The sequence below is a fragment of the Globicephala melas genome, chromosome 11 (assembly GCF_963455315.2).
Source record: "Globicephala melas chromosome 11, mGloMel1.2, whole genome shotgun sequence".
Classification (NCBI taxonomy): Eukaryota; Metazoa; Chordata; class Mammalia; order Artiodactyla; family Delphinidae; genus Globicephala; species Globicephala melas.
The window spans coordinates 89,767,928-89,795,903 of NC_083324.2; the positions used below are offsets into that span (position 1 = coordinate 89,767,928).

General features: G+C 43.1%; 1 protein-coding gene and 1 long non-coding RNA gene across 3 annotated transcripts in view; one reads left to right on the forward strand and one right to left on the reverse strand.

Moving 5' to 3' along the window:
* ATXN1 (ataxin 1) overlaps window positions 1-27,976 on the forward strand; it is a 517,157-nt gene that overhangs the window by 46,081 nt on the left and 443,100 nt on the right. The gene's annotated exons all lie outside the window — the stretch shown is intronic.
* The window catches only part of LOC115866124 (uncharacterized), a 107,865-nt gene that overhangs the window by 31,120 nt on the left and 48,769 nt on the right, over window positions 1-27,976 (reverse strand). Inside the window, exon 6 of one of the 2 annotated variants that reach the window (XR_011377844.1) lies at window positions 16,738-17,362. The exons of the other annotated variant lie outside the window; for it this stretch is intronic. This is a non-coding gene — a long non-coding RNA (uncharacterized lncRNA). Of the gene's footprint in view, window positions 1-16,737; window positions 17,363-27,976 lie in introns of those variants that run through there. 2 annotated transcript variants of the gene reach the window in all.

Below are 27,976 nucleotides of genomic sequence, written 5' to 3' on the forward strand. Positions count from 1 at the left end.
TTTCTTCCTTTTTAAATTTTTGTCAAATTACATAAGCAACATATGATTATTTTAGAAATTTGAAAAATAGAGAAAAGCAGAGAAAAAGAAAATAAAATTACCCATACTCTTATCATGTCTTTAAAAAGTTACCTAAGCCAATAAGTAAAAGACCCCTCTTCATGCCCCCAGTCCCAGTCCCAGAGACAATCACTGTTTCCCCCGGAGTGTACGTATCCTTTCATTCTTATCCAAACATTGCCAGCCCATCAACAGAACATGCATATATGAACAGCAATAATTAAATCCAGTTGCTTGATAGTCTTCCAACTTTTATCATACAAAACCATAGCTTTCCACATATTTTTTCGATTTTGTCCATCTGAAGCTATATTTTAGTTAACAGCTTATTAATTTGATTTACAACTTTTATGTGTTTCCGCAGATGGTAAGTGGCCTCCATTTGTGCTCTGGCCCCAGGCTCCACAAATGTTCAGGGCGGGGCTGCACCAGGGAGCCTGCTGCAGCCTGTGCTTCCTGGTCCCCTGGCTCCAGCCAGCCCCGCAGAATCCCCTGCTGCCATCTTGCACTCCCTGTTAACCCCTGGTCCGGGTCCTTCCTGGAATTAACTGATGTGAGGGAGGGGAGAGGCAGCGAGTGGAACACTCAGAGGAGGTAGAGCAAAGGGGAGAACGTGAAAAAGAGGGAAAGGGATCCATCAGTACATTTTACTCCTGTCCTAATAACTGTGACACCTTTTTCACGTACCCGCTCCTGCATGAGATTAGGAGCTTTTGAGAGCATCAGCTGAGTCATGTTCCAGGTACAGAACAGGCCCTCAGACAATAGCTGTTCAAGGGACTGAACAAACAAATGAGAGCGTTGAGATCCTAAAGTGGAAAATACGGAATTACTTTTGGATTTCCTAAACTGACGATACTGGAAGCAGACCTCTAAAAAGTGATGCGTTAGGTGCCTTTGGCCACCTCATTTCAGATGCATATCTTCCAGTATGTTTGTGAAAATATCAGTATCCTTAGCCCGTAGTCAGATGATGTTTTTGCCCTAAATATAATGACCAACATGGAGAGCTCTAGTGGAAGTTGTAACTGCTTTTTAAAATTAATACCTCCATGTGTATAGCTGAGATAAAACTTTTTTTTTCTTGGACACTGTGGGTGTATTATGAAATTCATTGTTTGGTTTTGAGTTTGATGACATATCAGCTAGAATTGTGATTTTTGACCCTGTGAAGTACCAATGCACTAAGGAGTCAAAAGACAGCGAGTTGAAGGTAAGGAAGGGTCTGTTCATGCATTTTAAAGGCAGGTAAAAAAAAGTTGTGTCAGCCAAATTCAGAGTAAAGTTACTAGTGTTGATAAAATGGCAGGCCAAAATCTAGGAAAGCTTTCTGCTGGCAGACCTAGGATGACCATTTCTATCTCTAGGATCAGTGTTTACACAGTATAAAGGAATCATAATGAAAAACAAGCATCTCTGAAATAAGTGGGTTAATTTCTCATCTTGCCTGTTTTCTAATCGCGGTATCAGCCATGCTGCTGGGCTTGGATTTCCATACCTATAATCTGGCAATCCCACATCTAAGGAATTTATCCTGAGGAAATAATCAGCAAGGTGCACAGATATTTATATACAAAGATGCTCATCACAGCATTGTTTATATTAGTGGGACACTGAAAACAAGCTTAATGGCCTACTCTAGCAGATGGGATAGGAAAGTGCATTGCATCTGTGGGACAAAATATTATGCAACCAGTACACATCACAGTGTAGAAGGACATAAAATCATGTGGGGAAAATAAGCACAGTATATTTCACAGCATATTGTTAAAGGAAAAGAACAGTTTGTAAAACAGGATACGATATAATTCCAGTAGACATGCATAGAAAAGTAACTAGAATGACATTCAGAGACATTTTACAGTGTTTTTCACCAGGGGACATTAGGAGTGATTTTTACTTTTGTCTTTGTGCCTTTCTCTATTTTATACATTTCCTGCAATGAACTTGCATTAAAAAAATGTTTATAAAAGGATAACCTTATACAGGCGTTTTAATTTGTGACGTTGAAGATGATCACATTCTACACTCAACTCCCATTTTACAGAGTTCCCTACCCAATGTCCTCTTACCTACTTCGTATTATTTGGGTCTCTGCCTTACTCAGTGGATCACATGCTCTTTCGATGGCTGAGTCTGTGTCTAATACATTTTCGTATTCCCAACAGGAAATAAATAAAAACCCCTGAAGCGATCCCAGGTTTTCTCAAAAATCCGTACAAAATTAACCCAGAGAAATCCTGAATTCCATGCCACCACCACCACCTCCCTCAACCTCTCACCTGTTGTGGGCACAAAGCAGTCACATAGGTTAAAACATTACAGTAAATTCAAGGTGATGGCCTCCAACTATATCTTTTAATTTACATACCCTTTTATAAGCATTTTTATAGGCATATCACCCAGGTGTAAATAAATAGTTGATTAAAGATGGTAACGGTGGTCATTTCAACAAAACACTGAGTGTTAGTAGTTCCTTTTTCAGCACATAATCCTCACCATTACGTTATTTCAAAGAGAAAATCAGATCATTTATATCTTTTTCCAGGAAAGTTTGCCACTCAGTAAGTGAGAGAATTGTTCTCAGATCGGGGATTCCCGTATTCGTCTCGGGGATGGGATGAGGGTGGGAAAACTCACCTTCCCCCCCGGAGCCCTCAAGTGGCCCTGGTCGTAACGATGCCATTGACATACACCTTAGGTGACTTATGAGACTCAGTTGGAGTCATGGTGACCAAGGGCATTTCCCTGGAGTGTCTGCTGTCGCCTTACACACCAGTGCACGTGACCGTCTGGCAGGTAATTAGGGACAATGCAACGAGTCTAGACTCTGGGATTTTTCTGGTTCTAGCACGCCTAGCCAATCAGCGTGCGTTAATCATTACATACGTATGTGAACAGGATTCGGCCTCAGTGACTCATCGGCATCACACACAAGGCAGTCTGTTGTGACTCAAGATGGGCAAAAGAGTTCAAGGAACTAAGAAACATTTTATGCCTAAAGGTGCAGAATACGCCAGCAATGAGTGATGAGAGCCCGGTGGTGAGGTAGAGAGCAAAAACAAACCAATAAGGAATTTTGTGCAGCGTGTGGAAGGCTCCTTCCTAGCATTGTGTGCACGGCACAGTTAGCACTCAGCATATGCTGCTTAGCATTGTAGTTATTTGTCATTTATAGATGCCTTATCCTTCCAACTTTGCTCTGTGCTCCAGAAGGGTAGGGGCCACACGGCTCATATCCAGGTCTCCAGCACCTAACACTAGCCTCGGGGAGAATACCCGCTCAGCAACAATTGCGGATTAGAGTTGGGTCTTGGTGATCGTGGTGGGGCTCCTGGGAAAATCTGTTCTGCTGACCAGATAAAGGTAGAACTTTTAGAGGTGCTGTCAAGCTTGATTGCCCAGGGAAACTTCTTTGGCCTGCTAATCACTGAAAAACAGGCTCTCTCACTCATATGAGATTTCCCCTCCTTCCTGTTCTCAGCTAGAAATACCATGAGAACAGACTGTCTCACAGTGTTTTCAGATTTCCACTTCGAGTCCCTGCCAAAAGCAGGAAGTGCAGAAGTGGGCGATAATTCTTTTTTTCTTTTTAGAACACTTTATTAAAGAGTTTTGGTTGTTACTTGTTTTTCCCCCCTGAACCTCATTAGAATTAATTTGAGCAATACGTTGAATTTGCATAATGATTTTCTTAACCAGGCACCCAAAGTGTTTTATTTATCAATGCCGTTTCCCAGTAAGGTAAGGTAGAAAGAGGTACAGAGGTACAGAAGAGCAGAGATTGAGGGCACCTTGGGGATTTTCTACTTCAGCGTTTTTCATTTTTTATTTTTTTGTACTGATGAGAAAATTGAGACCCAAAGTTATCACCTGGGGTGTTTCTTGCTCTGTGCTGGCACCTACCACTCCGTTTTCACACCGTCATTCCTCTTTCCTCCCTGCCGTGGGGTAACGCAGTAGTTTCTCGGGTCTTACACCAACACCACCCCGACCTCCCACCACCCTCCCATCTATTCAGCCCTCTCTGCCTCCCTGCTCCTTACCCATAAGTCAGCCCTTTCATTTTGGGATAATCAAAAGCAGATAACCATCCCTAAGAGGCCCAAGAACCACTGTGTCTGACTGTATACTATTAAAAATGGAGACAGAAAGGAAGAAAAGGAAAACGAGAAGGAAGGAAGGAAGAAAAAAGAGGAATAAAATACGAAAGAGAAAAAGCAGGAAAGGGAAGGAAACACAGCTTCATCAGAGGCCAAGGAAATCATTTCTCTGTGACACGCCTAGTCCCTCCTTTCAACACTCTGCTGGGAAAGTTGCTCTGTGCAGGGTGCCATTTGATCCTACTTCCTGGAGGTATTACTCTACCCCACCCTGCTCTAATATTATCCTCAGGTCTGATGAGTGTATTGAAGCCTAAAGAGGTGACTCCTCAAATGAGAGCCAGAGAGGAAGCCAGAGAAGTTGGCCCAATAAGTGCTATGGACTGAATTGTATCCCCGGCAAAATCCATACACTGAAGCCCACAGACCCCCAATGTGACTGTATTTGGAAATACAATTTTTAAGAGGTAATTAAGGCTAAATGAGGTCACAAGGGTGGGGCCCTAATCCAATAGGACTGGTAGCCTCATAGAAAAGGACAAGATTCTCTCTCTCTCCCTCCCTCCCTCCCTCCCTCTCCCTCTCCCTCTCCCTCTCCCTCTCCCTCTCCCTCTCCCTCTCCCTCTCCCTCTCCCTCTCCCTCTCCCTCTCCCTCTCCCTCTCCCTCACTCCCTCTCCCTCTCCCACCTCCCTGGGAATTCACAGAAGAAAGGACATGCGAGGACACAATGAGAAGGGGCCCATCTATAAGCCAGAAAGGTGGCTCTCACCAGAGATCAAATTGTCCAGTACCTTGATCTCAGACTTCCCAACTTCCAGAACTGTGAGAAGTAAATTTCTGTTGTTTGAGCCACCCATTCTGTAGTATTTTCTTATGGTGGCCCCAAAAGATGGATACGTAGGTTATTGATAAAAGCCACATTATGAATTTTTCCCATGATACTGTCTCATAGCTATCCATCCCACACCATCTGGACATACTTTGTGAGTATGATGGTTTCTCATTATTTGTCAGCATCTCAAGTAACAGACCTAAATCGAATTGTCATAGGACCAAAACAAGGTGCCAGCACCATACAAGGTCACAAAAAGGCAGGTGATCATTCATTAACAGTTCTCAGGACCCGGTTCTCTTCCTCAGACAAGGATAGATTTAATGTAATGCTTACAAAGCTTTAGTTTCAGGGCACCACACTTGCATGGACTCCTTCCTCAGCCCTGAACCAGATTCTGTATTTTTAAATTTTTTAAATTAGAGCCCCCCCCCCCAAGTTACACATGCCTCGTACCCCCACGTCTCACACCTGCATATAATAGATATTATGCAGGCCTCATGCAAGGCACTGAGAAGAGAACAGGGACCAAAACGAGGCCATCACAGCACAGGTGAATGAGTTTCAGAGTAAATGGATTGATTTAGGTGAAAACAATCAAAATATGTGATAGTAGAGATGGGAGAAGAGTTTATGACCACTTCACAAGGACTCAGTAGATGCAGCCTGGATCTAGTTTGCCCCTTCCTGGCCCCAAAGATGGTGCCCACTTTTCAGCTGGAGGAGAACATTGATGGAGCGCCTGCTGTGTGCCAGGTAAAGTACCCAGTATGTGAGAAGTTAAATAACCCGCCCCATGGTGGAGCTCACTTTATAGTCAGGCCCACCTGACTCTAAAGCTTACGACGTTTGCCCTACCCCCTGGCTGAGGCTGGGCTGAGAGTAAGGGAGGAGACGACGGAGAAAGAGGGGGGACAGGGAATTCAAGCCTTCCAGATGATCATTGCGCAGTTCTCCAAATGGCATTCTTTTCACATTGCTTTGACTCACGAAGGGCCCAACTGCCTAGTGCCATGCGTGGTGGCAGCAAATGAGCACAGGCTTCAGGCATCACCATGCCTTTGAGTGCTGAGTTCAGAGCTCCTTCTACTCGTGCTAGGGCTTTGAGCCCTGTACAGTTTGGGTTTTTTAATTCACGACCCCCCTGCCTATTGATTCAGACTTTGGACATCTAATTCTATGAGAAAAGGAAATCATTCAAATTTTGAAAACGTTGGCAGTGAATTAATCACGCTTGACTCTAAAATCGTCAACCTGTGTAGCCCTTAGGTAGGCTCCCTGATGGAGGTTTCCCTGTGCAGACAGAAAAAAAAAAAAAGTGTCAAATGATGATAAACCACTCTCTCCTTTGGCTGTGAGTATAACAAGAAGTACTAGTATGACATGTAGTTTTTCTCCTTTTATCTTAAAAGACCAACCAGAAATCCAATGTGAAAAAAGCTAATGTGATACTAAGTTTGCAAATTTAAACTAAGAGTTCTGCAGTCAAGACATGTAAAAGTTTCCATAGCAACATTAGCTCTCATCTTTAGGATTTTCATTTCTATTAAAGCCATTAAAATCATACTTTTATATATACAAGGGTATATACAATGTGATCGGATTTAGGGTTGAGGTTTATTTTCCATATTTTAATTATAAATGATTCCTGGTATGGCTTGGTAAGCCCATTTCGTAAATGGACCTTTTGTAAATGGATAGTATTAAGCAGCTGGTTGATTCCTTTTGCTCTTCCTCCAATTTTTTCCCCTTTTATATTCCATTCCCTCAATACCCTGGACGCTGAAAGGAGGAAAGATAACGGGACCAGACTGCTGTAGACCTCACAAGGGACCCACCTACCTATCATTATGGTGCCACTTCCATGCATAATGCAAAACAACTTCCTTAGCCAGGCAAGATGGAGAAGGGCAGGGACTAAGCATACATTTTCCCTGATTGCCACAGACTGACCTCACATAGGCTGCCCCCCACAGTGGGTTTCCTTATTATTCTTAAAGCTAGAAAGGAAGCTGGCTTTGCCAGCGGCCACAGAGTCCGCCAGTTCCCAGAGGGGTGAAAATGTCTCTTCAAACTAAGTCTGAGCAGAGAATCTAGTAAAATCCTACATCAGCTGGAAAGGGTAGTTGTACTCAATATTTCATGAGCTGTCCATAGAAAATCAGACATGTAATGAACATTTCCTTGGGAAAAAAAAAAAAACCCTAATAATTGATTCTTGCTTGCAACGTGGATGGTGTTTATTTTTCCAAAAATGAGTGAAGCAGATGGGGATGGGAAGGATGCCGGAAGATTCCCGTGAGTTCTCCTAATAGCAAACAGTGTTGGAGAGTTGGGGACATCTGGAGTGAACATGGGGGAGGGAGAGAAAACATTTCTTCAATGCACTTTTCAGCTGAAATAGTATCACAGTGTCATAGACTTGAAGAAACCCTGAATGAAATAGACAAATGAATGTGGCAGAAGGCTTAAAGTGAAACCAGCCTGCAATGATCAGGGCTATTTTTAGTTTTCTAATGAAGAAAGCAGCTGTATTTAGAAAGGCTGTCACTGGCTGCTTGTGAGACCAATTTGTTCTCTTCTGGGGTTCCAGCATTTATCACCAGCGAACCTCCCCTGGGATCCTCAGAAAGGGGCCCCAAACAGCTATTACCATGGGTTTGGGGGCTTTTTTTAAAGGAATTTGGAGAAGATTCATAAGAATTTTGGTTTATACATCTATTAGAACCAGAGAATAATAAGCTAAATAATAACCTATTCCTGTGCTCTCCTGGTACAAACCTGGTCCCATACAAATCAACTGCAAAGCCTTAAGGAGCAAAGGACAAAATTCCAGCTTGCTCTTTCAATGACCTGAGTGGCTAGTCTCTGTCTATTTCATTATTTTTGGCCGTTGCTGCTAAACAAGAGGATAGAAGACAATAGACATTTCCCAGAAACCGAAAGGCAAGCACTGAAGATGACCCACTTTTAGAGACAAGAAGCAGCGAGAGAGTGATTTACTGTTCTATGAAAGAGGTATTGAAGGGGTCGAGGTATCATAAATGAGAAGGTTGTTATCTGAGCTCTTCACAAGGTCTGTTTTCAGCACCGATCCTGCCATCCTCTCTGGGGGTGACAGCACCCTATGTACTCAATTCTCCCTATGTGATGACATTTACATATCAACTATACACAGGATTCTGTCTAACACATTGGACCCCATATATGACCTTCATTAAAACTGCTCTTATTGGGCAGTAGAGTATGTCTTTTTATTTCTAAATATTTAACTTGCTGGCAGAAATCACCCATTATGTTACCAGGAACTCGAGAAAATGCTTCAGCCCTGAAAATGTGGGTTATAAATCAGACCCACAGGTCTAAACCTTTCTCTGTCTCAGAGAAATGGGAAGGAGGATGGCAATCAGGGAATGGACAGAGGTCCTCTCATAGGCAGTTCTAAGGTGGGGACTTCGCTCTTCATCCTGTGTACCCGGTGGCGCTGTCATGCGTAAAGATTCCTGCAGTCAGCCTAGGAGAAGATAACCATGGCCTCTCAGAACTGGATGGGGCTTTGGAATCATCAGCACATACCCCCAAGTTCAATCCAGACAGAAGTGAGTTTAAAAAACCTCTTCTAGGTAAAGAAAGAAAAAGTGGGAGGGAGATATCGAGGATGTAAGCAAATAAACAAGCAAACAAAATCATCTATAAACACCAAATAGTAATACCCAATACTGGCCTTCCATCATTTGTAAAACAAGATGGAAGACGCCATGATACTGAAAGTTTCCTTCCAGTTCTTAAATTTGGACACAAGAGATGATGAACCGCCCCATCCCCCAGTCAAAGTTTTCATTTTAATGTGGAAGTCCTCTCACTTTGGCGAAATGCCTCCTCTAGCTGAGTGGCTTTCAGCCTTGGCTACACAGTAGAATCACCTGGGGAGCTTTTCAAAACTCCTAATGCCCGGGCCCAACCCCAGACCCGTGAAGTCAGAATCTTAAAAGTGGTGGTACCCAGGCCTCCATATTTGCATAGCTGCCTTCACCTGCCCAGCTTAAGTTCCTTCTTGTTTCTTCCTCATGGATACACCTCCTAGCAGCCTCATTTAGGGTCTGGACCCGCACTGTCCATTACATTGCCACTTAGCCCCATGTGATCACTGAACCCAGGAAACGTGGTTTGTCCAAATTGAAATACTTGACTGTAAAATACACACTGGCTTTCTAAGACTTAGTGTGAAGAACATAAAATAGCTCATTAAAATAATTTGTATTGATTACATATTGAAATGATAACATTTAGATATATTGGATTAAATAAAACATATTATTCAAATTGTTTTTACCTATTTCCTTTTACATTGTTTAATATGGCTACTAGGAAATTTAAAATTACTCATGCAGCTCACATATATTTCTATTGGATGTATTTTAAGTTACTGTTAATCTTTCCTCTCCAGCATTCTCTTCCCCACCTTGCAGAGTCCCAACTCTTTTCACTTTTTCTCCTAAATTATTTTTCCAGTACAGAGGGCTTTTTTTTTTTTTTTTTTGCTGTTCTCTGAACCTCTTTCATGATGGAACTTAGAGTACATATAATACATTTGCACTTAGAATTTGCTCAACTCATGTCCAGTGTGGGGAGCTGTTGGAAAACCTTCTAAGCCAGAAGTACCTCCTCCAATTCCATTAGATCATTACAAACATTCCTTTGGGTTAAAGTACTAGTTCCCCCAAAGCCTTCACCAAATGTTCTCATAAGAATTTAATCCACTAACATTCATCAAATTTGCAAAGAATAGCAGACTGAGGGAAGGAGATTCAGAACAGGCAGCTTTTCCCATAAGAGTGTACAGATCAGAAGGGACCTATCTGTGGTGGGAGTAGTGAGGGTAAGAATAAAACTGATTGGAGTCCTCACGAATAGGCAGGAAGATGTGGATCTAGAGTTTCCCTCAGGAAGCTAGAGAAAGTGGCAAAGTACTCAGGGAAGATTTTGTCCACTGAACAATGATGCTGAAGGACTGTACCACTCTTCCAAAAAACTTTTTTTGATTCAGCCTTTAGAAACCGGTAAAATGGGAGATGATTATTCATTTTGCCAGATAAACATTTGCTATCTTTTGCCTTTAAATAGCAACTGCCCAGACATATTTTTGAAAAGATTCTATTTACAAAAATTCTACTTAACCACATCCACAGCATAGAAGGAAGCACTTTGGATCCCAGAAAGGGTCAGCAAATTGTGGAAAAGTAATGACCGGATTGCTTCGTGAGTCATTCTCATCTCTCTCCACTAGTCTGCATGCATCTCAGAATTGTGCTTAGTTTTTCACCACTCGGTGAGCACCAACCACATCCTCAGTGGTCTCAACATCCACCTCTCAGACCACTTCTTCCCTCAGCCCTGGGCACTTGGCAGGGTTTCGTTTGTTTCTTTTTTTTTCCAGTTGAAGTACAGTTGACTTACAATATTGTGTTAGTTTCAGATGTACAGCAAAGTGATTCGGTTATACATATACATATGTATATATATTTTTTTCAATTATTTTCCATTATAATTTATTATAAGATACTGAATATAGTTCCTTATGCTATACAGTAAATCATTTTTGTTTATCTATTTTCTATGTGGTAGTTAATCCCATATTCCCAATTTATCCCTCCCTGCCCTTCCTCTTTGGTAACTGGAAGTTTGTTTTCTATGTTTATGACTCTGTTTTGTAAATAAGTTCATTTGTACTATTTTTTAGATTCTGCATATAAGTGATAGCTTATTTGTCTTTCTCTTTCTGACTTACTTCAATCAATATGATAAGCTCTAGGTCCATCCAGGTTGCTGCAAATGGCATTATTTCATTCTTTGTTATGGCTGAGTAGTGTTCCACTATGTGTGTGTATATACTGCATCTTCTGTATCTATTCATCTGTTGATGGGCACTTAGGTTGCTTCCATGTCCTGGCTATTGTGAATAATGCTGCTGTGAGCATTGGGGTGCATGTACCTTTTTGAATTCGACTTTTGTTTTATTCAGATATATGCCCAGGAGTGGGATTGCTGGATCATGTGGTAACTCTATTTTTAGTTTTTGAAGGAACCTCCACACCATTTTCCATGGTTTTGTTTGTTTCCAACATCCCCTTCAACTGACCAAGGCAAAGCTGGGGTCCACCCTGAGGGTCATCTTCCCGAGTGGAGCCAGCTGCAGGTCCCCAAGCGCTGTCTCCGTTTTCTCAAGCAAGTCACCATGGAAAATGCAGAGCAGCCTAGGGTGAAACCACATGGTGGGGACAGGCCCTCAGCAAACTTAGGGCGATTCCAGCCTATGCTTCTAAGCTCCTCCCATACCCAAGAGAAGCTCCTGTTGCTCTCCCCTCTTCCAGGTCCTAGCCCAGCTCTGTGGGTGGGTGTGCCCCCCTAACCTGAGGTCCATCCACTCATTTCACATATAGCATCTGAAGCCCCCCCCCCATGCTCACTTAACACTTTATATTCCCTTTGAAACCCCTTCCAAGGAACAGACTTTCTGTGACCCCGCGCAGCACACTGCTGGGAGAGAATAACTCTTGTCTCTTGTACATACTTGCTGTTGTTCCTATATAAATAGATCAACCTTGTATTGCCAAGCAGTCGTGATTAGAAACCTGCAAGCCCAGGTCCCACGAAAATGGAGGACCTGCTAAACCCAACCAGGGCCTAGAGTTCAACTGCACCTTCCCACCCTGATAAACCACTGTATCTGGCACAGGTTTCTATTTTTGCACCCATCACACTGAACTGGGCTTCCTACTGCAAGCCTGTCTCCCCTCCTGCTCCTTGAGGGAAGGGAATGTGTCTCATTTCTCTCCTTGTCTTTAAATCTAGGATAGTGTGCTAGTCACATAGCACATCAATAAATGTTTGGCAAACAGGTGAATGAATTAGGTATGTTAATCAGCTCTTCTTTGCAAATGGACTAAAAAGGAGATATCTCTCAGACAAGAATCAGAAATCTAGTTAGTGAGCCATTAGGAATGTGAATGTTTCAAGCAGAAATGACCAGTTTCTTAGGCTGGTCTCAATAAGAAAGTATATTGAAGGCAAAAGAGGCCTAGCAGCTGGCCAGTGAATATTTTCAACACACAGTACAGGGCGAGGAGAAGCAATGGGGCAAGGCTGAGAGACTGGCATGCCCCCTGCACCAGGGGCACCAAGTCATGGAGAGGTGAAGGGAGGCATGGCTTAGGTTTTGGCAGGATGGCACACAGCCCAGGGAAAGACTCTCTGGGGTCAGAGGGAGGGCCTTGGACACACAGTGACCCGGATGTCAGAAGAATGGCAGGGTCCTGGGGTCATGGGGATAAGATGAAGGGTCGTGCTGAGACCAAAGTCCAGGAAGAAGGTGCTGAAGGAGACAGAGAATCATCTGGCGCAGAACTTCCTGTCTGTCAACTTGCAGGAGACACGTGGTTAGGTCTTCACACTGGTCGGAGTTCCTAGGTCACTGACCAGGGAATGGAGCATTTTGAAGTGGGCCAGGGAATCGCTGACTCACCTCCAAACCAATCTCTCTTTTACTAACCCACCCATGAAAGTGTTTCCCAGCACCAGTGGTTCCCACAGCGGGTCCCACACGTGCAGCGTCAGCATCCCCTCACCTGGGAACTGGTTGTACATGCAAATTCTTGGGTCTACCCAGACCTCCGGATCAGAAACTCTAGGGAGGCCCAGCAATCTGCTCTTTAACCGATGCTCCAGGGGATTCTGACGCAGGTCAGTCTTAAACACCACCCTCAGAGATCCTATTCTAATTGCCCCGAAAGCTTGGTCCCCAGATGATACTAAGTCACAGCCACAGCTTATGGTATCTACGTGTTTTTTGTGCCTTGAAGCCAGTTTCTTCCTCTGACTGGGCTTGTTACCTTCTCTGTAAAATGGTGATAAACCTATCTTATTTATCTCAATGCAAGGTACTGAATTAGATGATTTCTTGAGGTCCCTTTCATCTCTAGAGAAAATGAGTCCTTGAAACAGAAAAAAAAAAAAAGAGAGAAAAGGAAAGAATCAGAAGAGGCTGGTGTGATGAAGAGCCAGCTAGCTAATGCTCCAGAAGACAAAGTAAGGCTTCTAGAGGTGGCTGTGGAATATTTTTAGCAGAATCAAATATGTGGGACAAGCAGCACTTGGTATCTCTCCATTGGTGACTGAAACAAGGTTTCTTAAGATCTCAGAGGAAGATGTAAATGGATTTTGATGAAAGGATCATTTCAAAACACTTTTATTTCAAAATAAAAGACTCTGTAGTTGTCTGCAGGTTCCATGACAAAAATTATGTTAAGGGCCAGATCAGCACTTGACAAGGTGGACTGGCATGGGACAGGCTTGGGTCTTTGGGGGATAACTTCAGTGTTTCCTTCTTCTTTTCTCTGTCGTCCTCCTCTATTTTCTAAATAGGGGAGAATTCTGGGAACCTTTTTCCTGTTTCCAGACATACCAGCGACGAAGAGGGACTAGGCAGACAGGAAAGCCTGGGGTAGGGGGTTAAGGGCATGACTGGAAATAAAAACATAAGCAGTAGGGCTTCCCTGGTGGCGCAGTGGTTGAGAGTCTGCCTGCTAATGCAGGGGACGCGGGTTCGAGCCCTGGTCCGGGAAGATCCCACATGCCGCGGAGCAGCTAGGCCCGTGAGCCACAACTGCTGAGCCTGCGCGTCTGGAGCCTGTGCTCCGCAACGGGAGAGGCTACAGCCGTGAGAGGCCCGTGCACCGCGATGAAGAGTGGCCCCCGCTTTCCACAACTAGAGAAAGCCCTCGCACAGAAACGAACACCCAACACAGCAAAAATAAATAAATAAATAAACTCCTACCCCCAACATCTTAAAAAAAACAAAACAAAACATAAACAATAGATTCCTTGATGACCCCAGAGTTCTGGCTGGGAGCCAGGGCTACGCCAAGAAGTCACTAGGCATTGCCAGGAACAGAGCTAGTGTCCAAATTTCTGTCTTCAGAATGGGGCAAACCTAGGAGAGCAGTGGCTTGTATGGATGGACCTTCAGGAAGCAGACTGTGCCAGACTGGGCTGATAACTAGCGTGGCCAAAAAAGGACTCACTTTGAGGACTGAGTACAGATCACAGCTAGGGAGGGAAGGCAGGAAGCCAGGGTGCAGTGCCAGAGAAGAAATGTCAGTCATCAAGTCCATCCACATAGATCAAAATAGGAATGGAGCCCTCTTTAGTTGTGCAGCGCTCAAACTAAAGCACTGGCGTGGCAGCACTGCATTATAGTTGTGATATCAGAAGATGTAATTGGGGGCGGCCCCATATTTCTTCCAAATAATGTCTTTTTTTCAGGGATTGATATAAAATGACTGTTATATTAAAGACACCACACAAGGGGCATGAATTTATTATACTAATTCTCTTTTCCCTCCTGATTTTTCCCCTTACCTCCTTATTCACTAGTTCCTTGGTTTCTCAAAGACTGATTGGCTAACTGGGATCAGAAATCGGGCTCAGCAAGAGCCCTTTGAGATTTATTTATATAACCCTTTCCACAATATGTTAACTTTGAATCAGTTTGGCACAAATTTAAAACAGAGAGCTCCAATCTTTTCTACCTGTTAATTTGATTATTTTGAGCTACAGAAAGAAAAGCAGAGGACTAGATCATTATGTTTTGCAAATCTCTTTTCAAAGAGGTTATGCAAGAGCCCCAAAGCGTGTCCCAAATAAAATCCTGGAGATAAATGAAATCTATATTTTCACTGTGATAGTTACCAGTGAATGCCGAGAGAATAAAGTCATTTCAGGAAAGAGGGAAACGTGAGCCACAGGGTGGCTTGGAATGTGTCTTGGCATGGGACGGCCAAGATACAAAGAAAAAGAAAAACATACCTGGCGTCTTGGCCACCTTCCCTCCTTAGAACAGAACTTCATTTTATGGAAGACATAATTATCTCCTAACTTCTCCAGTGCTGGCTGTCGAGCTAATTCTATAGAGACAGGCTATTTAAATGTTCTAGGAATGCCTGCTGGTATTGCTTGCATATGATATGCATGGCCTCCCAAAGATTTTATAGAGCAGCGGGAACTGCGGTGCATAATTCTATGGAGGGAATAGCTTGTCAGACCTAAAAGTAGGTACCTTTGACTTTTTTGTAATTCTATGCATGTTTTAGAGATTGCATACGTTTGCTTGTTATACTTATGGTTATATCAGGGTTAAGACAGAACTCAGGGGGGAAAGCAGGGGTGGGGAGGGGCGGTGGTGGTGGGATGAACTGGGAGATTGGGATTGATATATATACATTAATATGTATAAAATAAATAACTAATAAGAACCTGCTGTATAAAAAAATAAATAAAATAAAATTCAAAACTACAAAAAAGACAGAACTCAGGCTGATTATGAAATAAGGCATAACTTAGAAAACTCATTTGGTGAGTGTCCCATTATATGGACCTATGGCACAGGACCTGGTACAAGAGGTATTGGGTGGCAATACCGATTTTAGAAGGTACATGTGGAGCTATGGCTGTGTAAACTCCCACAACAGGGGAAGGCCTACATGGGGTGGCTCTGATTTCCCACATCAGTCAAGACTCCATCCCACTTTCCAATTGCTCCAGCGCATGGGAGACCCAGAAAAGATCATCTACACATTCTTAGGGCAACTTACATTTCTACAGGGTCCTGTGAATGGCACCAGTGGTTCTTTGTGGACAACCACAGACCACAGAAACTTACCAAACTGTCATCAACTAATGTCATGTTCAGAAAGAAAGTTTGAATAACCTGGGGGGTACGCCTTCATGATAATTCTGAAGATATATAAAGACCATAGACTTCTTAACTGTGTTATGTATGCTTCCTCAGTTCAGTAAACTACTGTCCCCTACTCAGACATGTGGTCCCAGTGTTATGTATCAAGAACCCCAAGAGCGGCCTCCACGTTTTAGAAAGAACCTTGTTGGGGGAGGGGCAAGGATACCCTGGGGGTGGGGAGAAGGATGCAGGGGGTGTCAGGGGAAAGGGAAGAGCCTGCCAGTTAGGGTCTTGGGAATCCCCAAGAAAGTGATACAGGAATAAATTACAAAGGGCTCCTTGCTCCTCGCTGTTTCCTCTTTCTGAGAAAATGAATCAGTGCTTCTATTTTATTTTTTTTTAATGAATTTCAAAGCATCCTCCACGGAGCAGCATTAGCAGAGACATTAGACACATCCGCATCTGAGAAGCACTTTAATTACAGTGAAGCTCAGAGCTCATCCTCCTCTAACTCAGAGAATGTGTCTGAGTATAGAAAGCAAGAGAGAGACTCATCGTCTCTTGGATGAGGATTTTCTTAGGGCTAAGAATCAGCCTCACAATCACCAGGCCAGCACTGTCCTGCCACTTGTGGGGTTGGCGGTGAGGTGCGAATTTCCTCCTCTTCTCCAACCCACTTGGGCATGACCCCCGACCCTCTGCACGTCCTCATGTAGAGTAACGGAGGAGAGCGCATGCCAGGTTGCCGCTGTTTAAACTCAGCTCTGCTCCTTCCAGCCCTGAGCTTCAGCTGAGTCATTTAACCAGTCCGCATCTGTAAAATGGGGATAATGACTGTGCTTCCTGCATAGAGTTATCGCAAGAACTGAGTTAACATATGTGCAGCGCTTAGAACAACTGGCTGGCAAGGAACAAACACTCAGGAAATGTTGATGGTTACTCTATTACATAATTTTACATTTTTCTCAGCATTGCTGAGCCCTCTGTGACGACCATTTTTCTTCATAGGAAGCAATTGTGATAGTAAAGAACCCTCATGGATAACCAGTTTGGGGTTAAATACATGTTCTATCCAAAAGAAAAAAAACGCAGGCTTGATAAATAAATGCTATCCTAGGACAAGAGGTAGCAAACTTTTTCTGTAAAGAGCTGGATGGTTAATGTTTTAGACTCTGCAGGCCCAGCAGTCTCTGTCACAAGTACTCGACTCTGCTGTCATAGGGTAAAATCAGCCCCAGGCCATGTGTAAATGGATAAGCATGACTGTGTTCCAATAAAACTTTATTTACAAAACCAGGCAGCAGGCCAGATTTGGTCCACAGCTGGAGTTCCCCAACCCCAGTGTGGTCCCAGGCTATGGACTCCACAAGAGAAGGACCCAACCCATCATGTTCACCTTGACATCCTGCTGCTGAGCATCGTGTCTGGCACACACTTGCTGTTCACATTCTGATGAATTTCTGAGTGAATGAATAAAAACTCCAGAGGGAAGGGTTTTTCATTCCTTTAAACGTTGGACTTTGGCACACCTATTCAGACTGTGAAATGCGCAATTCGAAGTTCTGCCAATAGACATGACAAAAGAGTTCCTGGGAATGATACACCATGTACATCCAAGGGTTTCAGGCTCTCTGGAAAATAAGTGTTATTAAAATAAAAAAAAAGATAGTGCCAGAGACTCCAGCAATCCACAGCGCTGCCTTTTTTTTTTTTTTTTTCTTCAGTATGTGGGCCTCTCACTGCCGTGGCCTCTCCTGTTGCGGAGCACAGGCTCCGGATGCGCAGGCTCAGCGGCCATGGCCCACGGGCCCAGCCGCTTCGCGGCACGTGGGATCCTCCCGGACCGGGGCACGAACCCGCGTCCCCTGCATCGGCAGGCGGACCCTCAACCACTGTGCCACCAGGGAAGCCCCACAGCGCTGCCGTTTTAAGGCTTTGTCTATTTTCTCTCTATATGGACTCAGATGTGTCAGCAATGGCCAACCGTCTCTTATTGCTGGGCCACCCAAGTCTGAGTAGCACAAGACCTGAAACTTCCGCCACGTTGTTCCTGCTCCCCGGGCTGGGCTCTCGGGAGAGGTGATTCAGTTGTGAGTGGCCTCTGGAGTCAGACAAGCCTCGTGGGCTCCGTGAGCTTAATTAAGCACATGACTGCCTCTCCTTATGCTGTGGGTTCCTTGTCTATACAACAGAAATAGTAACATTCCTGACTTCCATGGTTGAGGTGAAGACGAAACGGGATGACGCTCGGCATGTTGTCCCTTTAACAAGCACTCAACAAAAACCAGCTTTATGATTTCTGGACCAGCACCTAGCGCCTGTCCAAGGGATTGCTGAGGGCAGCCTTGCCCTGGTCCTGAATGGCCAGTTGATGCCTGGGAAGGAAGGAGCCTGAAAGGCAGTGCTTCCTCCTTCCCTCCCACCTTTACTTAACCCCTTCCTTCTCTTCCCCGCTCCTCCTTGGTGGTTTCCACATCTGCAGGAGATGACAGTGTTCTGAATACTTTGGGAAGCAGGGCATCCTCTGGAAGCTAGAAAACATACCCCCAAACATACCTCTTCTCTCTGTTCAAACCAGAGAGAAGAGGCACACGCTGAAGCTTACTTCAACAGGCATTTAAGACGGGGGGAGTTGGGGGAGCGCTTTTCAAAACGAGGCGGATGCGAGACGCAAGGATTCTGTTCCTAGCTCATAATGAGCAGATTCGGAGGCATGAAGCCAGTGAGAGAGAGGTGCCCACTGTGCCTCGTTCTCCCTGTTGGAGAACAGGAAATAATCATTTTAGGACTGTCTCCGGTATAGTTAAAATGAGGGTTAAAGCACTTGGCAAAAATAAAGCATGATCTATGAAGGGGTGGCATTTAATTGCAATGATTATACAGATAGCAGGATAACACTATAAGCTACCACAGGTCTAAAATAGTTTTAGGAACAGCTCTGCCTGGAGGCTAAATGACCTCAAAGCACCTTCTAAATGATGCTCTGTGACTACCAGACAATCTCATCAATTTCAGAATAACAGGGCAGAAGCCCACCTGAATTAGCGAAGAGCTGGACTTCTTTGCAATCAGCCCATCAAATCCAGCCCTTATAGAAATTAAAAAGTGGGCCTAAAATAACGCAATGTTCCTATGACATGCTTGCTTAGAAACAGATAAAAATTACATGCAGTTGCTTGTACCTGAGTAGGTGTTTATAGAGAGTTCCAGGGTACTCGAAAACAGTTTCTTCTCATAATTAACATAAACTTTAGTCTGCAGTCTCTGACCCCAATCTTGGGGGTATGGTGGTGGTTCTGTTTTCAGCTAGGTATAAAAAGAATTCCATAAAGGAATTCCTTTAATTTGCTGTGCAAACCCTATCTTCACAGATGCTGCAAATGTAAACTTCAGGTCTGTCTCAGTTACCACAATTTCTAATTTATGGAATCTGCATTCCTAAGGGCTGTGGACCCCCAAACTGCAATTAAAATCCACAGGAATGCTGAGGACTCAGTTTGTGGCCTTTCGGGAGGGAGTGTGGATAAGTACGTAGGAACCCCTCACTTGTCACTCCTTCACTCTGACCACAGGGCAGTTGACATCTGGGCTGCAGAAAAATGCCTACAGTCTCTGGCTGATCAGCTAAATAAGATTGCCAGGCTTACTAGCCTGTGTTTGGGTCGAGGTCCGAAAGAACTTTAGTCGAGGTCCAGACCTTTCTTTCCTGGGTTGAAAGCCAGGGGCCTGTGAGCAAGCTCACGTAGTTTATCGGGCCAGTTGAGGTTGCCCCTCAGTGACTCCTGTGTTGACTGGACCCGGGTTTGTAGGGAGCCAGGGCAAGTTCAGGGCAGAAGTGCAAATTCCACCCAGCAACTCCCACTGTCCCAGGGGTGTGTGCTGGGGGAGAGGAGCATGGGAGGGGGGTGGCCAATGCACACTGCCAGGAAGTTTAGCTGAGTCAGAATAGGAAAGGTGCCCGGCTAGTGACAACAGGGATGATCCAGGCTCCGCCAGCAATCTGCTTCCCATCACCAGCCTATCTCCCTAGCTCCAAGCCCAGGTCCTGTCACATAGTAGGCCCTCAATAAAGTGAGTGAACGAATGAATGACTGAATATTTGTTTCTCTGTTGAATGAATGGAAGTTTCCAGACCACACAAGGTCATGGGCTGGCAAGTCTGGGGCAAAGCACATTTACAAGGGTGGTAGCTGAAGAAATTAGTCAGTGTGTGTCCTTTCTAAAATTGCTTGCTTTGGAGCCCAGGTTCCAAATGTCCAGAGTCCACCCCTTGTTCAAAAGAGAGCCCACCACGTTGCCTCTTCTGAGACACAACCCTGTGATCTTTTTTTTTTAATCTGTTCTTTTTTTTTTTTTAACATCTTTGTTGGAGTATAATTGCTTTACAATGTTGTGTTAGTTTCTGCTGTATAACAAGGTGAATCAGCTATATGCATACATATATCCCCATATCCCCTCCCTCTTGCGTCTCCCTCCCGCCCTCGCTATCCCACCCCTCTAGGTGGTCACAAAGCACCTAGCTGATCTCCCTGTGCTATGCGGCTTCTCCCCACTAGCTATCTATTTTACATTTGGTAGTGTATATATGTCCATGCCACTCTCTCACTTCGTCCCAGCTTCCCCTTCCCCCTCCCCGTGTCCTCAAGTCCATTCTCTGTGTCTGCGTCTTTATTCCTGTTCTGCCCCTAGGTTCTTCAGAGCCATTTTTTTTTTTTAGATTCCATATATATATATATATATATATATATATATATGCTAACACACACACACACACACATATATATATATGTGTGTTAGCATATGGTATTTGTTTTTCTTTCTGACTTACTTCACTCTGTATGACAGACTCTGGGTCCATCCACCTCACTACAAATAACTCAATTTCGTTCTTTTTTACGGCTGAGTAATATTCCATTGTATATAGGTGCCACATCTTCTTTATCCATTCGTCTGTGATCTTTATTAGGGTCACTTATCTTGCGAGTGGAAATTATCATTTTTTAACATGATGATGCGCTGGGGGCAGTTGAGGTTTGCTGTAAATCTTCTGCTTTTCAGAATTAGCCAAATACCAGCTTGCATCCAGTAGGTGGCACTTTGACAACGAACGTCCCTGACCTCCTTGATAACAGCTTTTTAAATTCATCCCAACTTTTAAAATAAGAAGAATCAAGCCACAGCCCCTAACCGTGGTTGTGGATGGGCAGGGTTTGTCTGTAAATAACACCATAATTCTCCAAAGGCCCCTAATTTAAGCCTGAGGTTCAGGCAGAGGAAACATTTCCTGTGAAAATCTAAGGCAGGCGTAGTCATTCCAAGCCCTGAAAAATCCTGAAAGAAATAAGGTTACAGGGCCTTCCCTGGTGCTACAATGTTTACGTTCGGTGATTTCTTTCTCTCCTACTACAATATAATCTGGAAGCAAGCTTACCATCTGGAAGGACTCTTAAGTGGATTCCAGATGGATCTCCCTTTGATCCAATTGATACGGACAGGAGAACACCAAGAACAAACTCTATCCCATATTCCGAGTTGGCTACTAGAACATAAATATTTCAGAACATGAGCTAAAAACAAGCCCTGTACTGATAGATGAGGAGCAGGTTCTGCAAGAAGAAAGGGCAAAGCCAAGGGAAGGAGAAACACCAGGAGACTTGCAACACCATAGGTCACTGCCTGGGAGGATGGTGTCATCATTTCCGGTTTTACTTTGCCTTAACGGAAAGGTCACCGTCTATTTCCATCATCTGGCACATTTGAGAGGAGTGGAAGAAAAAAGTTAAAGATTAGCTCCACTTCTTCACTCTGGGCTATGCCAAGTGGCTATGTGCACAGCGCTACAGAGTAGAGGAGATAAAGCCAAGTGCAAGGTGCCTGGTGTTTCTTCCCAATAACCCCAGCAGCCCCAGAGCCAAGATTTGAGGACTGAGACAGGATTACCAGGATCGGAAGGCAAAGAAAGGCTTGGGCCCTGTGGGTGACAGCTCTGTCCTTACACGTGTATAACAGTTCTTACCTCCTGGGGTTGTTGTGTGGGACAAACATAGGCAAAGCACCTGGTACAATGCCTGGCACTTAGTAGACGTTCAATAATTACTGTAGGGTTGGTTCTCCTTTTTTTTTTTTTAAGTTAAGTAATGACTTCCATACTTTATAAAGGACATTTAGAACATTCATATATTTGAGTGTCACGATAACTTTGTGAGACAGGAGCAAACCCTTAATACTGTATTGCTCATGAGGAAAATGGTGCTCAGAGAGTTTTAATGAATTGTCCAAAGCCATGCGTTGGATAAATGGAGATCTTGGACTTGAAGGTGACATGATTGGATTCTAGCTTCAAGTGGTCTTTCCGCTGTGCCAACTGCATCATGTTTTGTATAACTTCAATGCTTTTGTTCCTTTCTTCCGGAATTTCCTATCGTTTTGCATCTATGAGCCTAGAAAAGTGGCAAAAAATACTGAGCCTTGTAGTCTTTTTTCAGGTGTACTTCATTTCGGGTTGTTCCTAATAGTTATATACCATACTGCGTAAACAGTTCTGATAATTTGGAAACAAGGTGATCTGTGTGTGAGTGGATATGTTTCTACTCTGGGCTAAAACAGCAAAAGTAGCAGGAGACACGTAACCTTGATGTTATTTAAAAAAGACAGTACTTGCTCTAATTCTATGCTACACATAAAATGTATTCTACTATACATTTGGTAAATTGCGTATAAAATAAAATACTTGTAGCATTTAGTACAGATAGATAATGGTGTTACGTAATCCAAATTAGAAAATGATAAAAGAAAATTCCGCAAAGGGGGAAAAAAGGTATCTTTTTCATGTTTTATGATTTTCCAGTGTTAGGGTATATGGTCCTAATTTGTTCCTGTACTTTCACTAAAGGCTTCTGGAAATTCTCCTCATAAGACTCTATTTTTATGGAGAGCTAAAAAAAAAATTAAAAAGTGAACCCTTTTCAAGGGAGAATTTTCTGTGTGCTTGGTCATAGTCTAATTTTTGCCCCAAAGATGGCTTTTTTCCAGGCCTGTTTAGTAGTTGGAACAAACCTGGATGCCTCAGCCACAGACATTTATTCTGTCTAATAAAAACACTGTGGAATTTGCATAACATATTTCAATAGCCAGGAGGTTTTCATTTATTTCCACTTATTTATTTATTTATTGAATCCTATTTTTGAAAAAGAAAAAAAAAGTAATAAAAGCCAGAAGCTAGCACCAGGGGGGCCTAGGTTGGAATCATTTTGTCTAGTTGTCTTCGGTACGTGTGCCGAGGAACAAATGTGCCCAGTCCTTCTTGGCATCTGGTGCACCACGGGCTCTTTTGCAAAGTTAAGAGACTCAGAGATCTGTGGTTCCTGGTGGGAAAAATATGATTTGGCTCCCATAGCTTTTCCTTCCCTGGGAGTAGTGGTTTAATTAATGATGTTGGAAAACTAAGCTAAACACAGACACCATTGCAGTAGGAGGTAGGAACAGCATAAAGGCCCAACCTCGAGTTGTGGGCCTTGGGCCAGCAGGAATTCAAGAGAAAAATGGTACCACCTGCCCATCTTCTTCAGGAATTGCCGTGGCCAAGGCAACTGACTGTTGGGTACTGGTGCTTCCCCTTCTCTCGTGTGTTAAGACTGGTTACGAGTGCTTCTCCTCCACCTTTTGTCCCATCACAAAACATTGCAAACAATATTTGTATAAGGACATCAGGGAGCCTGGGTGCAGTCCTTAGACCACAGGTGCTGGTTCAGAGAGCTCAGTGCCCTCCCTCTCCATTCACATCGGCCAAGGAGGTCAATTTTCTTGGTTCTTCTATAACCCATTCATGGTACACTGGGAATCAATTACCAATTTGGGTCCCGGGGAGGAAGGAAGAGAGAACAGCCGAATATATACACTTCTACCTAAAATGCAAGTGGATATTGGAAATGCTATCAATAAGCGCCCCCCTTGTTACCATTTTTTTAATGATTCCTTTCAACTTAAAATATAGTACTAATCTAGGGTTGAAGTTAGAGAAGGGAGACACAAAACTACCACTGAGTACCCAGTCAGTGGAAATATCCTATAGTAACAAGGACATTCTAAAAGTCCCGTCTTCAACTTTGCAGATCTGGACATCTGATTTTTTTCAGTGTACCCAGATTCAGGAGGTCTGGTTCTCATTAACCAACCTCATAAGAGACTGATGCATAAACAGTAATATCAATTTAAAAATTTGTAATAGAAGCTCTTCCTTTCTTATGGCTAAAAATTTAAAGTTTATGGTCTAGATCACCTTCTCAATATAGAAAAGTCCATTTGGAACCAGAAAGTTGTTTGGGGAGCACAGAGTCAGAACCAAAGAGGGTGGCTGGATATCCTTTAGAGAACTTTATTGAGGCTGTGGGAAAGCCTGGTGGATGAACCATCCATGCCTTACCTTAGAGTACCCCTCTCTAGTGATCGTGATGCGCGTGAATCCCAGATCCAGTGGTTCGGTCCTCGGATGATACTGGAGGAACACAATCCTTACCCTCTAATTTTCCCTTTTAGAGACTCTAAGCAGGCCATCCTCTATGGTATAATACAACTTATCAGATTAGTAAAATCACATTCTACTCACATGTCCCTGAAATTATAACCAATGTACTTCAAATAGTCTTGATGGCTTTTCAGATATTCTTTCCTAAGTGACTCCTACAGTTGGTCTCACCAGTTATGTATGAACTCTTAGTGTTGCCAAGCTGATATTTTCAAGTTCAGGGGGTGCTTTACTTCACTTTACTTTACTAGCATCCTCTGATGATAAGTGGTAAGAAAAGATCCATGTTCACCTTAACATATGTGGGTCAGTGCTTTCTAATAAAAATTGAAGAAGTTAAAAAAAAATCAGCTACAACTATAGATCCTTAATTCAGCTTAACTAGGGAAAAGACTAATTTGAATTAGCAAAAGTCTTAATCACAGCTTTTGTTTTTTAAAGCTCTGATTTAATGAAAAGTACTCTGAATTGGAATGACATCTCTATTCCATTTCCCTCCTCTATTCACATTGGCCAAGATCATTAACCTCTTCAGGTCTCAGTTTCCTCGTCTGTAAAATAAGAGTACTGAGCCAACTTGCCTCTAGGGACGCTACCAGCTCAGTATTTACTTTCTTTAACGTGTCTACCTGTAGCCCTCAAGCAAAAGAATTGCCATTTGCAGGCAAGTAAGCGTAGCTTGCAATAGTTAGATGGTCCTGCCCCAGTGAAACACAGTTTTCAGTCCCTGAAACTCCTAGTAGCTTAATGATGACAACAACAACAATAAACATTAGATTCCAAAATTAGATCTGTGTTTACCTTCAAGAATATACAGTGTCTCACACTGGGCTTGAATGAATGCCAATTATTCAAAAAGCTTTACTTAGTACATACTGTTTACTTGGGTCTGGGAGGTAAAGGGCAGTTACTAAGATAAAAACCAGTGTGGTTCAGATTAGTGCCTTCAGAGCTCAGATCCAGGAGATACAGAACATGTACATCTGCTCTATAATATGGTACCAAGTGGTTTATCCTATGTGAAGCCCACTGAGAAAGCACAAAAGGTAGAGCAGTTAATCCTGCCTAAAAAGGAAAGGGGGAGGGGGAGGAGGTGACATCTGAACCAAGCCTTGTAGGATGAAGTAAATAAAGATGGTGGAGCTGGAGTGTGAGGCAGGGTGATCTGGAAAGCAGGGATTGGGAGGACGGTGAGTCGGAAAGGGGAAGAATTGCCACAAGATGTGTCTGGAAAATGTGAATAAGAGTGTGAGTGGGCTTTGAATGATATGCAAAAGCATTTGGGCTTCATCTTCAATCAGGAGAGTTCCATGATCAGATTAGCACTGGGGGGAGGCAAAAATGTTCTGGAGAGAGGTTTTAAACAGGGAAAATCTGGAGGCCAGAAGAATGGACATTTGAACAGAGAAAATCTGGAGGCCAGAAGAATGGCCTGGAGACTATTACAGTGGCCAGGTAGCAAGTGATAAGGGTCTGTGTTAGGATGGTACTGGGGGGATGGATTTGAGAGACATTCCAGAGGAAGAAGAACCCACACGAATTTGGCAGCCAATCAGATATGGGAAGTGACAGGGAGAGAGGGGCATGAAAAAAGACTCAGGTTTTGGTTAGAACAGTGGGACCCAAGGGACACTGGTTTCTTTTATGCTTACAGATACTGGTAACCTGTGCTATACAGAAAAGTCGTGCTTAGGAGAGGTGAGTGAACGTCAGAAGGGCTCGATAAATAAAACCCACAAACAAAAAGATTCTTAATGTCTTTAGACTTTGCGTGGCAGTGAGAAATTAATGACATGAGAATAATAAAGTGATCCAAAGAAACCATGAGCTTTTAAGAAAAAGTGGTTTTGAGAGAGTTTGCAGTTATCGTTTGCTTAGGGTTTTGTTTTGCTTTGGTTTAGTATGTTTTTTATGCTTGTTTGTTTGCATAAAATATTGTCATTAACCTTAGAATGGAAATGATGCAATAATAACACAACCGAGTTTGAGTTTGATCTCTGGATTAGCATTCCATCTCTGAGAGAACCATCATTTCTCCACCACACTATTCATGGTTTCAGGTGGAAGGTATGTACCTTCAGACCTCTGACATCTTTTGTCTGACGAGTCTTCAGGACCGAGTTTTCCCATAAGTAGAAGACAAAGCATATCCTTGATCATAAAATGAGATGGAGAAGCAACTAAAGCTGGCAAGCCAGCTGAAACAGCTAATACTGCCCTCCTGCCCCCGCCCCCAACCCCGGAAAAATTACCACGGGCCAAGTCATTGTAGCATGCATTAAAATATTTTACATTTTTGTATCCAAACAAGATGCAAAATAGATTATTTTAAAATTAATCTTGCCAGGTACTTCCCTGATGGTCCAGTTGTTAAGACTCCATGCTTCCAAGGCAGGGGGCACGGGTTCGATCCCTGGTCAGGGAACTAAGATCCCACATGCTGCATGGCGTGGCCCAAATAAATAAATAATTCTGGGACAACTAAGTGTCCATATGAAAAAATATAAAATCAAATTCCTCCCAGTTTACACTAATACAGCAGTACATTCCATGTGAGTTATAGACCTTAATGTGAAAAATATTAAATTAAATTAATTTTGCCAATGAAATGTGATAAATGCTTGAATAAGTGATTGTTCTAATACTCTTTATTATCCTGTCAAATCCTCATGACAAAAAGGATTGTTGTCTCTGTTTAACAGGTGAGAAAACTGAGGCATAGAGAGATAAATAATTTGCCTAAGATCATGTAGTTAGTAAGTGGAAGAACTAGGGTTTGAGCCAGGCAATCTAATCCCAGAATTTATGACCTTAACCTCTCTGCTGTTACCCCCAATTAAGTAAGCAAACTAAATAATGATATGCTCATATGACCAAATATTTTGCAGTGTTTGCAACTAATAAACAGTTAAAAGTAAGAACAGCTGCTGACATGGGGAAATATATAACACATTGTTTTGTGGGTAAATAAGCTTATAAAACTATGGATAGCATAGCATAATTCTATTGAAAAGTATTTTACATATATTAAGTACGTATACATAGGCATTGAAAGAGTATTACATATACAATTTAACAGTGGTTATCTCTGGGTAGTGGAAGTATTGGTGATTTTTATATTCTACTTAAGAATTTTCTGGGGGCTTCCCTGGTGGTGCAGTGGTTGAGGGTCCACCTGCCGATGCAGGGGACATGGGTTCGTGCCCCGGTCCGGGAAGATCCCACATGCCATGGAGCGGCTGGGCCTGTGAGCCATGGCCGCTGAGCCTGCACGTCTGGAGCCTGTGCTCCGCAACGGGAGAGGCCACAACAGTGAGAAGCCCGCGTACCGCAAAAAAAAAAAATAAATGTATTTTTCAGATTTTCTAAAATCTTAAAACTTAAAAACTTTAAAAGTTGCATTTGGAAACTTTTGAAACTTCCAGTTTGAAGTTGAAACTGAAACTTCCAGTTTCCAGTCCTACCTGTAAAGAGCTTGGAAGTTGTCACTTCTGTCCTCACAATAAGAAAAAAGCTGTACAAACTAAAATTCAATGCCTCTTCTCAGATCCATCAGAGAATGGAGATCACAGAGCAAACTGCTGCCCCCAAACTGGAGAGACAGACAGGCAGATACAGAGAATCACAGCTTACATGAAGCAGAAGCCCATGACTGGAGCACTTAAAACTGTAATTTATAAATTACCGGAGGCTCCGTCTATTGTAGCTCTAGAGTTAAAAA